Consider the following 15,729-nt stretch of genomic DNA (forward strand, 5'->3'; position numbering starts at 1 on the left):
AGCTGACTGGAAGCCAGTATTCTGCTAGCAGCCTTCAGATGAAGATGCAGAACTCTCAGCTCTGCCTGCACCATGCCTGCCTGGATGCAGCCATGTTCTCACCTTGATGATAATGGACTGAACCTTTAAACCTGTAAGCCAGCCTTAATTGAATGTTGTCCTTATAAGAGTTGCCTTGGTCATGGTGTCTGCTCACAGCAGTAAAACCCTAACAAAGACAACTGAATTTATACAAATAAACTGAGGAGAGGCAAACAAGATTCAAACTTCCTAGCACTTTCCAAAATCTAAGACAGGTCCTTTAACCAGCTCCACAGGGCAGCGGTCATAAAAGGAGACACAGGATACATGTAGGAAGCACTTTAGAAATCAACCTGTTCTGTCTGTAGAGGAGTCCCAGACTCCTGTAGTTAGTCTTCAAGTCCTATAACGCAGTGTGGCTGGAGGAACCCAAAATGGTAACAGCAACGTGAACCAACCCCTGATCTTCCCATTCTTCCGTATAATGGACAGTCTTGAATTTGAGAGAATGCTCAGCAGGGAAGGATGCTTGCTATGAATCCTAAGGACCTGAACTCAATCACCAGACGCATATGGCAAAAGGAGAGAACCACCTCTTGCAGGTTGTCCTCTGACCTGCTTGCTCTTGCTCTCTCTCTCTCTCTCTCTCTCTCTCTCTCTCTCTCTCTCACACACACACACACACACACACACACACACACTGTAAATCTTTAAGCTATCTCTAACTAACTGAAGGAGCACCTTCATGAAATGGCAGTGCTGATGGTAATCCAGGGAGCCTTTGTTGAATAATCTGTGCTTTGCCTTCACAATGTCATTTTTTTCCGCTCAGCTATGCAGTAGGTAATGTGAGCAACCCCATTCTGTAGGTGGGAAAACTGAGGCACAAAAGGACTGAGTAGCTTACTTGCTCCTGGGCTCATGCTACAATCATGCCTTATACCTAGCCAGCCTCATGCAAGAACTTAGAATTACAGTCTTGAAGTTCAAGTAAACACCCCCTCCCCCCACAATGTATGGCTGTGTCTTTCTACATTCATAAAGTCACCATCTTTGAGAGAATAGAAAGTCTCCTCCAGCTTCACAGAGGGTTACGGCACTGATGTTGCTTCTTGGGGACAGGCCAGAGCTGCATTGCCATGACAGATGGCACTGATGCCACTGCCAGCTCAGGAATGTTGATTCTGGCCACAGTCACTCTCTGTCAAAGAGAACTAAAGCTGCTGCTTCTCTCTCCTCAGACGCCACGCACTCCTGAAGTTCCTTGAAAGACCTGCCTCTCTTAGTGCCTGTATTAGGTTTCTCATTCCCGAGACTAAATGCCTGACAAGAGAAACATGTAGCTCCTCCAAAGAACTGGAATCCCGTTCCCAGCACCCACATGGTGACTCACAATCATCCGTTCACCGGGATCAGATGGTCTCTTCTGACTTCCACAGTCACTGTGCACACACGTGGAGCACTTAGACACCTGCAAGCAAAACACTCAGGTACGTAAATTAAAAGCAAATGTATCTTTTTCTTTTCTTTGTTAAAAAAGAAATTTAGGGGCAGTTTAAGAAGGTGCAGTTCCTTGTTGAGAAAAGGCCTGGTGAGAACTGACACCTCATAGGACCAGGAAGTGGGGGAGGGGGGAATCTGGTAGCAACAGCTAGGCTACATCATCGAGGTCCACTCCTCAGTGACCCGATTTCTCAAGCTTAGGCCCCAACTCTAAAGGTTCTACACACAGCCAAAAATTGGAACCACCTAACAACTGAAGAGTTAGTGTTTAAAACCATGTGCCTATAAGAGACAGCTCAGATACAAACCATCGCAGTACGTACTAGCTGTCAGATCCAACAATGGCCATTCACAGAGATCTGTTTTAATGAGTAGTAGCCATGGCTGCCATTTTATCAGGACCAAGTGTGATGCTTTGAATATATAGCATCCTTACAGACTCCTGTGTTGAACACTTGGTCCCCATTGGCGGTGCTACCTTGAGAGGTTCTGGAAAGGGGGCATACCTTTGAATGTTATGTCTGTCCTGTCCCTTCCTGAATGTCATGGGGCAAAGAAGAATTATAGGCTCCTGCCACTGTGGTGCTCTGCCCAGGAGCCAAGCAACCAAGGACAGGTCCCTCTGAAGTAAATCCTTCAGAGTGCCTCTCTAAGTTGGTTCTGTCAAATGTTTGGAGCCGATTATCACACAAAGCCAAGTCCTATAGCACAAGTGTTTTTCATGCTCACTGAGGTCAAGTGAGTGGTAATGGGGCTACTTCACATTGGCCTGGAACGTGTTCTCAACCGACAGCACTTCAAATTTTCCACAGTCCTTTAAGTAAAAGAACTATATTAAATAGAAAATACACAGGTATCTCCGCTCCATCACAGATGCATGCTGATTAAGACAAGAAATGACACAAGGAAAATGGAATCTATTTTTTTTTTTAAAACATTTCAAGCCACTAAATAACACAACCATGCAATGAAGCATAGAATGGACCGTACTCAGAAAGTAAAACACGTGCTAGATATGAGGAAAACATCTCCAAACAAATGGTCACTTTCCAACTCAGTACAGGAAAGGGCGGCTATATTAACGAAAGGCATTTTCATAGTTTGAGAAATACAACATTGCAGCTGTTAAAGGACCATGTAACAAATGAGGCCTTATTCTGCTCTTAACTCTGGATTTCCTGGCATCTGGGTGAATTTCCTGGCAAGTGCAATTTCTCACTTCCTTGTATAAGATGCTAGTTAAGAATCAGTATTTTTGCTTTATAACTTAAAAATAAGATCTGTTGAGTGAACAACACAACTAATTTAGTCAAAAGCATTTATGTTTTTAAAAAATAAGTTTATCGGGCTGGAGAGATAGCTCAGTGGTTAAGAGCACTGGCTGCTCTTCCAGAGATCCTGAGTTCTATTCCCAGCAATCACATGGTGGCTCACAACCATGTGTAATAAGATCCGATGCCCTCGTCTGGTGTGTCTAAAGAGAGCAACAGTGTACTCACATACAAACAATAAATAAATCTTTTTTTAAAAAAAAGTTTATCGTAACAGTGAACCATGTGAAAATAGATATAACACTTTGATTTCAATAATTAATATTTTTCTATGCTCACATCACTGTTGATTACAACTATAGCTATAGCATATCTTAGCAGCAACAGATTCCAGTTCTAGAAGGGTCACAAACGCAAGGAACGAAATGCAGTGAACAAAGCAGCTGAAGAGGACTTCAAGTGTGTCGGGTAACTCCAGGTGCTCCTCTATCACTCCGGGTGCACTTCTATAACTTCAGGTGCATCTCTATAACTCTAAGTGTGCCTCTATAAGTCCAGGTGTGACTTTGCAATTCTAGGTGTGCCTCTATAACTCCAGCTGTGCCTCTATAACTCCAGGTGGTCCTCTATAACTCCAGGTGGTCCTCTATAACTCCAGGTGGTCCTCTATAACTCCAGGTGGTCCTCTATAACTCCAGGTGGTCCTCTATAACTCCAGGTGTGCCTCTATAACTCCAGGTGGTCCTCTATAACTCCAGGTGGTCCTCTATAACTCCAGGTGGTCCTCTATAACTCCAGGTGGTCCTCTATAACTCCAGGTGGTCCTCTATAACTCCAGCTGTGCCTCTATAACTCCAGCTGTGCCTCTATAACTCCAGGTGGTCCTCTATAACTCCAGGTGCACCTCTATAACTCCAGGTGCGCCTCTGTAACTCCAGGTGCACCTCTGTAACTCCAGGTGCATCTCTATAACTCCAGGTGCCCCTCTATAACTCCAGCTGTGCCTCTATAACTCCAGGTGCCCCTCTATAACTCCAGGTGGTCCTCTATAACTCCAGGTGTGCCTCTGTAACTCCAGGTGCACCTCTGTAACTCCAGGTGTGCCTTTGTAATTCCAGGTGTGCCTCTATAACCTCAATACCAATCTAGTGACTCTTGTCTAGTGTCTCCAGTTCTCCAGTGGCTCCAGATCCTTCTCATTCTTAACTCTCCCCGGAAATTCTACCAGACTCCTTCCCCCAACACCCACTTCTCTTGCCTCATTCACCTGTCAGACTCGTTGTCTGTCTACATGCCCACCCTCAGCCTTGGAAGAGAGTATCTTTCTCTTGTCAGGCTCTGCTGGAGTAGGCTCAGTAGCTCAGTGGTAGAGGGTGTGCTTAGCACATGTGAGGCCCTATGCTCCATTCCCAGTACCACACAGAAATGATTTCTACTGACACTTTTACTTTTTAAAATGTGGAAGGTCAGAGGTCAACCTTGGTTGTCCTTCCTTAGGAACCATACCTTGGTTTTGAGACAGTCTCTCACTAGACTGATTAGCAAAGAAGCCTCGTGGATCTTCATGTCTCTTCCCCTAAGCCCTCTGCCACTCTAGCATACATGGCACCAGGTCTGGATTTTTATATGGATGTTGGAGATTAAACTTACTTTTCTTCTTCTTCCCTTTCCCCTTCCCCTTCCCCTTCCCCTTCCCCTTCCCCTTCCCCTTCCCCTTCCCCTTCCCCTTCCCCTTCCCCTTCTTCTTCCCCTTCCCCTTCCCCTTCCCCTTCTTCTTCCCCTTCCCCTTCTTCTTCCCCTTCCCCTTCTTCTTCCCCTTCCCCTTCTTCTTCCCCTTCCCCTTCCCCTTCCCCTTCCCCTTCCCCTTCCCCTTCCCCTTCCCCTTCCCCTTCCCCTTCCCCTTCCCCTTCCCCTTCCTCCTCTTTCTCCTCTTCTCTTCATTTTTATGAGACAGAGTCTCACCATGTAACCCCAGCTGGCCTGGAACTTGCAGTGTAAACCATGCTGACCTTGAACTCATAGAGATCTGCCAGCCTCTGACTCCTGAATGATGGCATTAAAGGAATGTACCCCCTTCTACTCCCTTTTAAAACAGTTCTTTTAGAGATTCTGAAAATAATTCTGGACAAAATGATAAGACATTTGGGTTTTTTTTTTTTTTAAACAAAAAGAAGAATGTGGGAGGTAGTAAATACTAAAGAGACCAATTTAGATGGTAATCAATGCTTAGAGGCAGGTAGATGGGGGTTCACTTCCCTACTCAATGTTTCTGTGATAGATGTCTGAACTTAAATGTACTGCATCTTTTTTTATTTCTATGGCTCTGATGCTGTGACCTTTGGGACCTTGTTTACCCTGGGGAGTTGGACCCTCCTAGAGGTAACAAACTCCAGCAGATAGTAAGCATCACACTTGAACTTTAAATGGCAGCCAAGGCTTTGTGTTCCGGGCATGATCTCCAATGCAGCTAGGTTCAGAAGTGGAACCTTTGGGTAGGCCACTGGATCATGAAGGCTTTGGTCTGACCAATAGAGTCACAGTTTAACAGGCGATTGGAACATAGTAGGAACTTCAAGAAAGAACTAACTATAAGAAGTAAGCCACTGGGGGTATGTCCTTAAAGACATGTTTTGCACACAGCTCCATTTCTCCCTTGTAACTTCTGGCCACCCTGTGCTAAATACCATTTCAGGCACAAGCCTCCACCATGAGGTGAGCATTCCTACTCAGGGACAGGTTCCCATCATGACACTCAGTCACACAGGCCCATAGGAAGGGGTTACATAGCTATGAACTGAAATGGATTGTTGAGGCAAAATGAGCCCCTCCCTCTGTTACACTGTTTATCTCAGGTGTCCTGTCACCAAGACAGAAAGATGACTAACAGGCAGGCAAGATGGCCTACCAATGAGGGCACTTGCTGCCAAGCCTGGCAACCTAAGTATAATTCTCTAAAACCCACATGGAGGAAGAAAAAAAAACATGCACCAGTTACCCTCTGACCTCCACACGCCGCTCGCGCGTGCGCGCGCGCGCGCACACACACACACACGCACACGCACACGCACATGCACATGCAAACACAAAAAAATAAGTTTTTTTAAAAAATATAAGAAAGCTAGCTAAAGCCTGGCACACCTAAAAGCATATTTGCCACATACAAACCAACCAACTCAGAATCCACCCATGCCAGGGCTCTCTGTCCCCACTCAGGACCAATTCTCCTGGGTACTAATCACCCCTGGGCCCATGCAGATGATAGGAAAGACCTAGGCCTCTAGAGGATGATGAACACCTTCAAACCAGCCAATCCCAAGCCTGTCAAGTTCATCATACTTCTTTCTGGTTTTCTTCCACATCCTCTTCACTCCCCCAGTGCTATATAGCTGCATCTTTTTCCAGAGTCTGAGAGGATTTAACAAGTATCTTTTCTTTGCTTCCACCCCTGATTTGTTTTCCTTTTATTTGTGTGTATGTGTGTGCCTACATGAAGTTATGTGCGCCACGTGCATGCAGTACCCACAGAAGCCAGAAGAGGGCTCTGTATCTTTGGGAACTGGAGTTAGAGACAGTTTTGAGCTACCTGCTGTGGGTTCTAGAAGTAGCCCTCACAACTGCACAGACAGGCAAAGCATTTTTAAGGCACTAGTAAAACAGGAAGGAGGGGTGAACACCTACCAACCCAGTGTTTGGGAGGCAGAGACAAGAGGACCAAGAGTACGAGACCAGACTCAGCTACATGATGCCCTGTCTCACAAAGAGCAAGAGCAAATGGAATGACAGGTTTGGGAAGCCAAACTGTCTATATGTGTCTTCATTACTTTTCCATTGCAATAAAACACTGGGACCAAAAGCAACTTGAGGAAGAAAGTGTTTGTTTCATCTTACACTTCCACATCACAGGCTATCATTGAGGGGACTTGGGATAGAAACTCAAGGCAGGAACCTAGAAGCAGGAACTAAGGCAAAAGCCATGGAGGAATATTGCTTTCTGACTTGGGGCTTGCTCAGCCTGTATTCTTATAGCACCCAGGACCACTAGCATTGCTCACAGTGAATTAGAACTCCACTCCTACACACACACACACACACACACACACACACACACACACACACATCAATCATCAATCAAGAAAATGCCCCCACAAGTTTGTCTACAGGACAATCTGATGGGGGAATTTTCTCAGTTGAGGTTCTGTCTTCCCAAATAACTCTAGCTTGCATCAAGTCAACAGAAAACTAACCCAGCATAGTCTATTACCAATGAAATCATTACTTTATCATGAAAACTTATTACTCTCATTTTGTAAATGTGTGAGGGCATAAAGTAAGCCTGAATACGTTTCTGAAGCTAACAGAATGGTTGGCACCTGTGATGGTTGTATACGTTTGGCCCAGGGAGTAGCACTATTTGAGGTGTAGCCTTGTTGGAGTAGGTGTGTTACTGTGGGTGTGGGTTTAATACCCTAGTCCTAGCTGCCTGGAAGTGAGTCTTTCACTAGCAGCCTTCAGATGAAGATGTAGAACTCTCAGCTCTGCCTGCACCATGCCTGCCTGGATGCTGCCCTGCTACTGCCTTGATAATACTGGACTGAATCTCTCAACCTGTAAGCCAGCCCCAATTAAATGTTGTCCTTATAAGAGTTGCCTTGGTCATGGTGTCTGCTCACAGCAGTAAAACCCTAACTACAACACCAGATAAAGCATTAGTTCAGAATGTTGCCTCTCACAAAACCCAATCCCTCTCGGGCTCTTGGGTCCCATTCATCATCCATAGCAACCCTGAGAGCTACAGCTTAGCCAGCTGTAGAGCACAGGTGAGTCTTATGTGCTCTAAGAAAGTCTTAGCAACCGTGGAGGAGCTAGAATAAAAAAAAAATTAATTTCTTAGAACAAGTCTCTGTGTTCTTACTCACTTAACAAGAAGGGCATTGTTTCTGAGCAAGCCAGGGTGGAATAATTGTTATTTACCATGAATAATTCACAAATATAACTAACATATGGAAATTAATCAGAAGTGACTAAGCAATGACGGCTAGTCCTGTTACAGCAATCATTTATTTATGAAATAATAATAAGTGCAAAATGTCAGTGGGCGCTGAAATTCATCAGTGTGTTACTCTGAGATAATTGCTTCAAAGTGTGATGAGTTCTGACATGAGATAGCCAGCTATTTAATTATTCCTCTGTATTGAAAAATAAAGCTTCTCAGAATTAGAAATTATGTAAAGACCATTTAAGGTTTACTATCTCAAAGCAAGGTTATTAAGCCAAAGGTCATTTCTATGGAAAGTGAAATATTGAAAACTGAGTGTGTCTATAATGTCTATAATCACAGCACTCCAGAAGCAGAGGCAGGGGAATTGTGTGTGAGGGCAACCTGGGCTACATCACAAGAATTTGACTAAAAATAACAACAACAAAAGAAGAGGAGGAGGAAGAAGGAGAAGGGGCGTCACACATGCTAAGCAAATGTTCTAACCACTGAGCTATGTCCCCACTCAGACTGCACTTTTGACTTGTGCCTCTAGGATACTTCATACACACATGGCGTGCAAATGTGCTACAAGAGCCCCAGGTGCAACTTGGATGCACCAAACCCAACAGGTCAGCTCTCCTCAGAGCTGACTTTGCCCCGCCTCCCTCTGTGTTTTGTTTTGCTTTTAAAGGTGTGGTCTTGTGTATCCCCTCATACTGTGAGCCAATATAAACCCTTCTAGTTCCTTCTAGTGAGGAACCCAACACAGCAATTGGAAAACTAAGACAACGCTCCAACTGATGTCACATAATACAGTGTGACAAGCACGAGTTCCTCCATCTTTGAGCACAGAGGTTACATAAACATTATTCAGCTGTGAGTTCTCAGCTGCTTAATGGTCACTCAGTAAGTAGGTTGGTTTGGTTTGGTTAGGTTTGTGGTAGGGTTTCACAATGTCCTCGCTGTCCTGGAACCAGTGAGGCTATCAGGTTGCCCTTGAACTCATTGGAAGCCACATCCTTTGCCTCTGGAGTTCTGGGATTTTTTTGTTTTTGTTTTTTTGTTTTTTTGTTTTTGTTTTTCCGAGACAGGTTTTCTCTGTGTAGTCCTGGCTGTCCTGGAACTCACTCTGTAGACCAGGCTGGCCTCGAACTCAGAAATCCGCCTGCCTCTGCCTCCCAAGTGCTGGGATTAAAGGCATGCGCCACCACCGCCCAGCGAGTTCTGGGATTAAAGGCTATTCCCGGCTCACTCCATGTTAGTGACGACGTTGGTATATGCCTGAAACCCTAACACTTGAGAAGCTGAGACCGGAGGACTGCAAGTTTGAGATCAGCCTGGCTTACATTACTAGACTTTGTCTCAGAAACAAAATCGTGAGAGACAGGCTTCCTTTCCCTTTCCCACTCCAGCTCCGCCCAGAGTCGGAGCTGTAGTCTGCTAGGTTCCCAGAATAGGAAAGGAGGCCATCGCCGAGAAAACCGGCCTTGTCTGCACCCTGAATTATACTAAGTCTTTGACACAGAGCATAAAGGTTTGTCAATATCTATTTCCATTCCTTTCCCTTCGAGTCTTTTCTTCTGAGGCAGAAAGCTAATTGCCTCGATTTCAGCTTTCTCTACATCCAATGGTGACCTTGTGACATAGTTCCAGCTGCTGAGATTTGCGAAGGCAGCCCTGGGGAGGCATCCTCCCCTAAAAGGAAAGTTAAATCCTTAGCTGAAAAAAAAAAAAAGGTTTCTGGCCATTTTGACCTTCTGTTTTCTCCCAATCTGGAAGGTGGTTGAGAGACTTGGGGATACAGCCGCCATCCTGCGCCCATGAATCCTACAGCCTGAGAACGGAAAGCCAGAGAGATGAATCAGCTCTTGCAGAGGACCGAAGTTCTGTTCCCAGCACCCAGGTCAGGTGGCTCACACCCATCTGTAACTCTAGCTCTAAGGTGATCCAATACGTGTGGCCTCTTCACGCCCTGCCCCGCCCCCAACTTCTGCCCCTCCCGCTGCCCTACCCCCACCCGTGCGAGCTCGCCTGCGCGCGTGCATACACATTAAAAAGATGTTTTTAAAAGAAAAGTGAACAATAAACAAAACAGATGAGAAGTCAGAGTCTTCACAGGACGCTATTGAGCACTGAATCAGGCCTGACTTGTTAGTGTCTAATCGTGCTTTGAAAGAGTAAATAAATCCCTACTTGTTAAAGCTATCATAGCTCACGTTGTTCTGTTCCGTGCAACTAAAATTTCTCAAAGAAAATCCTAGGAGTTGGGGAGATGGCTGCCAGTAAAACTCTTGCCTTGCAAAGGTGTAAAACGCTGCCTGCAGCAGTGTATAACCCTGACGGTAAGCACCAGCTCTTACTCACCGGGCCAGGGTCACCTGATATGGCCGAGAGGAATGAAACCAGGGTCAGACTGGAGGAGCCACAGCCAGACTGAGGCTGGGACAATTTTATTGAAAGCAATCAGACTTTTTATACCTTTAACAGTTACAGAATAAAATGGCAATTGCCAGGATCAACACAGCTGTAGTTGCCAGGATACAATAGTTTACAAGCGGTATAGGGTACAGGAGATTAATGTCTAAGACCAATTGTCCTGTCAAGCTTCTGTACTTCCTTGACTTCCAAGAGAAGATACAGAGACACACAAAGCTGCCTGAATGCGTCGCTGTCTGAGGAAGTGCATCTCTCAGGAACCAAAAGACATATTTGTGCCCCAGGAGCCACGAGCTGTAACCTGGAAAACCTATGACCTCTCAGGGCAGCTAGACCAGGTCAGCTCCATGGTTCCCTGTACCTATCAACACTGAGTTGTGAGGCAGAAGCAGGTTGACCCCTGGAGCTCACTGACCAAAGAGCCTAGCCAAAGTTGTGGACCAATGAGAGACTGCCTCAAACAAAGGGCGACTCGATTCACATTCAGGCACATACACATGCACATCACCAACACATACATATGTGCACCCACACACAAGCACATGTATGCACAAAGACATTTCTGAAGGGAATAATACCCTGGAGAGTTATAAATCTCTTCGTTCCAGAGGCTCTTTGAATTCTTATACAGTATAAATAACTGAGCGAGCCTCTATTCGCTGAGCGTGTACTGCAGGAGTGATGGATGGTCCATGGTCTCATTGTCAGTCTCCTTAAGATATAGCTGGTATCACTCTTACAGAGTTCAAGATGGCAGACACAGTGTGAAGAAGACACAGTGGAGTCATTATGGGTGTCCATGCTCTCAAATAACACCGGACCAGCCATTTAATCTTAACTTTTGGAAGGTAGACATTTCCACACCCCAAGGCCTTCCAGTTACCTGAGAAGTGTGGATGCAACAGGGCTTGGCTTGATAATGAGGCTCCCTGAGCCTATCCACAAACATAACGGGCAAAACTAGACAAAATGGTGTTCCCCACCTTCAATGAGTTTATATTTTCCTCTTGTGGAAACGTGAGCCGGCATGCCCTTTTGGAAACATCAAAATGGAACAATTTGTCTTTTAAGTTCAAAATAGCTTAAGCATGGAAACACGGAAAATATTTAAGCAAAATGAATTCTTGAAAAATTTTGGAATTAACTGGTGCTGTGGAAAGGAACTTGAAGGGAGCTCCCCACAAGCGGTGACTTGGCATCCTGAGGAGTGGGAGAACGCTCCCCCTGGTGGACGGCTTTAGGATTGCAGGGAGAGTGAGGGATGAATCCGACCTTGTTTTGTTTATGCTATAATTATCCTCTCAAAGCTCAAAAGCATCTGGGGACAGAAATACCTTATGTAAGTGATGTTTTGGAGAACTCTCAGAAATCCACATTGAGTGGTCAGCGGCAAAATGAACACAGGTCTCCAGGATGAACGCTGCAATTTCCAGAAGCTTGTGGAATAACTCAGTTTTTCCAAAATGCTGTCAGCCTTCTGACTCTGCAGGCTCCACATAGAAGAAATTAACCAATCTCACTTGGAAAATAGTTAGGGTAAGAATTGCATATATAGTGTATGGTTTAATTTCCCTTGTCAACTAGACTGGCTTTAGAATCATCTAGGACTGTGGTTTTCAACTTTCCTTTTTTTTTTTCCTTTCTTTTCTTTTCTTTTGGTTTTTCGAGACAGGGTTTCTCTGTGTAGCCCTTGGCTGTCCTGGAACTCACTCTGTAGACCAGGCTGGCCTCGAACTCAGAAATCCGCCTGCCTCTGCCTCCCAAGTGCTGGGATTAAATGCATGCACCACCACTGCCCGGCCTCAACTTTCCTAATACTGCATGTGACCCTTTAATACAGTTTCCTCATGTTATGGTGACCAACCAGAAAATTATTTTCATTGCTCCTTCCTAACTATAATTTTGCTACTGATAATATGCAAGATATGTGATATGTGACCCCTGTGAAAGGATCGTTCAACTCCTCCAAAGGGGTACTGACCCACACAGATTGAGAACTGCTGACAAACCTTTGGGTGTGTCTATAAGGACATTTCAAAGGTAGATTAATTGTGCTGGAGAGATGGCTCAAAGGTTAAGAGCTATGGCAGAAGACTCAAGTTTGGTTCGGTGGCTCACAACTATCTGTGACTCCAGTGCCAGAGGATTCGGTGCCTTTTTCTGATCTCCACAGTCATCGGACATATGGATGATACACAGACATATATGAAGGCAAAACACCTATACACACTAGATGATGATGATGATGATAAATTAGATAAACAAATGTTCATGGTGCATTATCTGCTTCAAAGCATATCTGCGATAAAAGAAGGGAAGAAAGATGCCAAGCAAAGAAAGGCAATAGACCACTAGACAAAGCAATAGATCCTTGCCTAACAAAGTATTGATTCCTGGAAGGCCAAGCATCTATTTTCTCTCTTATCTTTATATCTGATTTGTTGGTCTTACAGATACAAAAAAAAAAATTAGAGCATTACTTATAGGTGTGACACATGACATCTCGGCAACATTTCAGTGTTTATCGAAACATGGCATAGATAAATCATGATCCCAATTCTTTATCTAATTGACTATCGAGACCAGACCACATACACTCCACACTGAAGCTAACACACTCCAAACTGTGTTTCAATATAAAAACATTTACTGAGGTTGCATGATTTTTGTTTTTTTTGTTTGTTTGTTTGTTTTTTGGGGGTTTTGAGACAGGGTTTCTCTGTGTAGCCCTGGCTGGTCTGGAACTCACTCTGAAGACGAAGCTGGCTTGGGACTCAGAGATCTGCCTGCCTCTACCTCCTGAGGGCTAGGATTAAAGGCATGCACCACCACCACCCAGAGGTTGCAGGAAACTTTTAAAATGTTAAATAGAAATATCAACTTGGAGTAATTTTGATAATTGCAGTTATTTGGTCCTCTAATAAAATGTTTTATAGTTTTAATAGAAATTTATATAAATCATTAAAACTATAAATTTAAGCATTTTTACATTTACTTAATGTTTTTGATGTAGGTCGCTCAAATTTTGTTCAATTTTTATTCCATGATCTTTTAAGGAATTTAAGTAGTTTTCCCTAGTTTAAGATAACAAATTATGTGAAAAAAAAATTTCACACTATAACACAGTGATTTTGCTGAAATAAGAGAAAAAAATGAATTTATGGAATACATATAAACATATAAAATATTTTTATTAACATACTTTAAAAATGTATATCTTAGAAAAGATGATTGTCCTCATCACATCTCCTACCCCTACCCACATCCCATCCCTGTGAACAGAGCATCCAACGTGTTCTGTTTCTTATTATCATGTTTACTGTTTTTAACATTGTGATACAGGTTAGTCATGGAACAAGAGGGGCTTCTGCGTATTCTTTGTCAGCATGCAACACGATCTGTCCAGAAAGAGGAGAGAATGCCTTGCCTGTGGTTATTTTTAACCCAGCTACAGTATATCCACATACATTTCTTAAAGACAGCATATAATTAAGTCAGGGTTCATTTTTCTTTAATTTTTCTGTGGTCCATTTGAAACTTGTGTTTGCCTATTTTTAATTGAATTTTAATCTATTTATTTATTTACTTACTTATTTATTTACTTTTTGAGGGTTTGAAATTTTTTTTTAAGTTCATGCCCACTGTCTGTTTTACTTGGCGTGTTGAAAATGGAGGTTGACAAATTATAGCTCTCTGGTAAAATCCAACACACTGGCCTGTTTCTAAAATAGAAAATATCTAACATGGATTGCATGTGGCCCAGAAAGGCAAAATATTTGGTGTATGGATTTTTTTAAGTTTGTCAACTTCTCATTTAGAACATTTATATTTAATGTAATTATTGGCATGTTTGGGTGTAGGCCTGCCATTTTGTTATTTTTGTTTTGTTTCATTTTTTCCTGTTTTTTTTTTTTTTTTTTATTTGTTTGTCCTTTTCGGTCTCCCTTTTTGGTTATTTGAACATTTGTAGGGACTACAATAGACATATTTAGCTCCTCAGAATCTACTTAGAGTTGCTATTCTCCCCGCCCCACCCCCACTTCAGGTAAAGAGTGGAAACCTCAGTATCACATGGGGCTCTCCATCTTCCCCCCTTTTACATAGTTACCCTGAAGACTTCAGCAGACAGTATTGCACACTCCAAAAAGGGTTAAAACTCCTCACGCCTGCCAAGGATGTGAAGGACTGAAAATCCCATCCATTGCTGGTAAGAGTGTAAAAGGATGTGGTCCCTTTGAAAAGACAATGCCTCAGTATCTATATGGTTCAATCACAATTCATATGATTTAGCAATTTGAGTCTTAGATAGTTCCCATAAGACAGTTTAAGACATATGTCTACACAATGATTTACTCAGGATCGTCCCAACCTAGAACTAGACCAAATGTTAGCCAGTAGGAGAATGGATAACCACATGGTCACTGCTAGTCATACAGTGAGGTAGTATTTAATAATAAGAGTAGCCCCTGATGCCGCAGAGGTGACTCACGGAAGGCATCAGACCCTTGTCAATGTTTTTCGTAGGATTCCACTTGTATGAAGTCAAAGACCCAATGAAACTAGTCTGTGGTGATTGAAATCTGAGCCCAGATGCCTCTTGTGAGGTTGGTGACTTCAGACCCTGAAAAGGACCACAAAGGAATATTCCAGAGAAAGGAAAATGCCCTAGCTCTTCTTTGTGTGGTATATACTATTGCTATATACAGTTATTAAACATATAAAATGTGTGGACTTTAACGTTTGCAAATTGTATGTCAATTTTAGTCACAAATTATGACACATTATCTTTACATGCACGGGCATGCATGCACACCCGTGCACACTCCTATACGCTACCACAGTATTCTACACTAGCCTTGAACTTGCTATGTCCCTGCCTTCTTGGCATGCCACCCCCTCTGGAAAGCTGGGACTCCAGGGCTATGCCACCATATCTAGTCTTTCCTTTGTGCACGTATTAAATCAACCTATGTGAAATTACCAAATGTTCAACATTTCTGACCTATAAAAATAATAATAATAAAAAAAACCTCTTACGGTCTAAACGAACAGGTTTTTAATGTTCTTGGATTATTTCCTTTGATTACATTTTCAGAGCTGGGTGTTGAGCAAAACTCATCAACACAAAAGGCTACAGGTGAATATTTTTCATTACCTGCCATTCTATAAATTGATATTTTAACCTTTTAAGCGTCTGGCTTGTATCTTACTTTAAAATCGTTTGAATTTAATAAATTTAAATACTTAAATGATTTGCATGTTGTAGTCTCCTGCACGGTTCCCAGTCTGTTTACACACTCCTCTGCCCAGAGCTGCTCTTTTTGTCTTAATGGCTCTTTCCACATTAGTATGTGTACAGGGACAGCTCTTAGCTAAAAAAATTTAAAAACACTAATTACTGATCACTTCAGGAACACAACTGTTGGAGGTCTGAAACGACAAAGGGCTAATTAAGGTGCTTATTTAACATCTCAAAGTGGGCCTGGCTGCCAGGCTCTCTCAGCACCCCTCAGTGCTTAC

The sequence above is a fragment of the Arvicanthis niloticus genome, chromosome 8, assembly GCF_011762505.2.
Source record: "Arvicanthis niloticus isolate mArvNil1 chromosome 8, mArvNil1.pat.X, whole genome shotgun sequence".
Taxonomy (NCBI): domain Eukaryota; kingdom Metazoa; phylum Chordata; class Mammalia; order Rodentia; family Muridae; genus Arvicanthis; species Arvicanthis niloticus.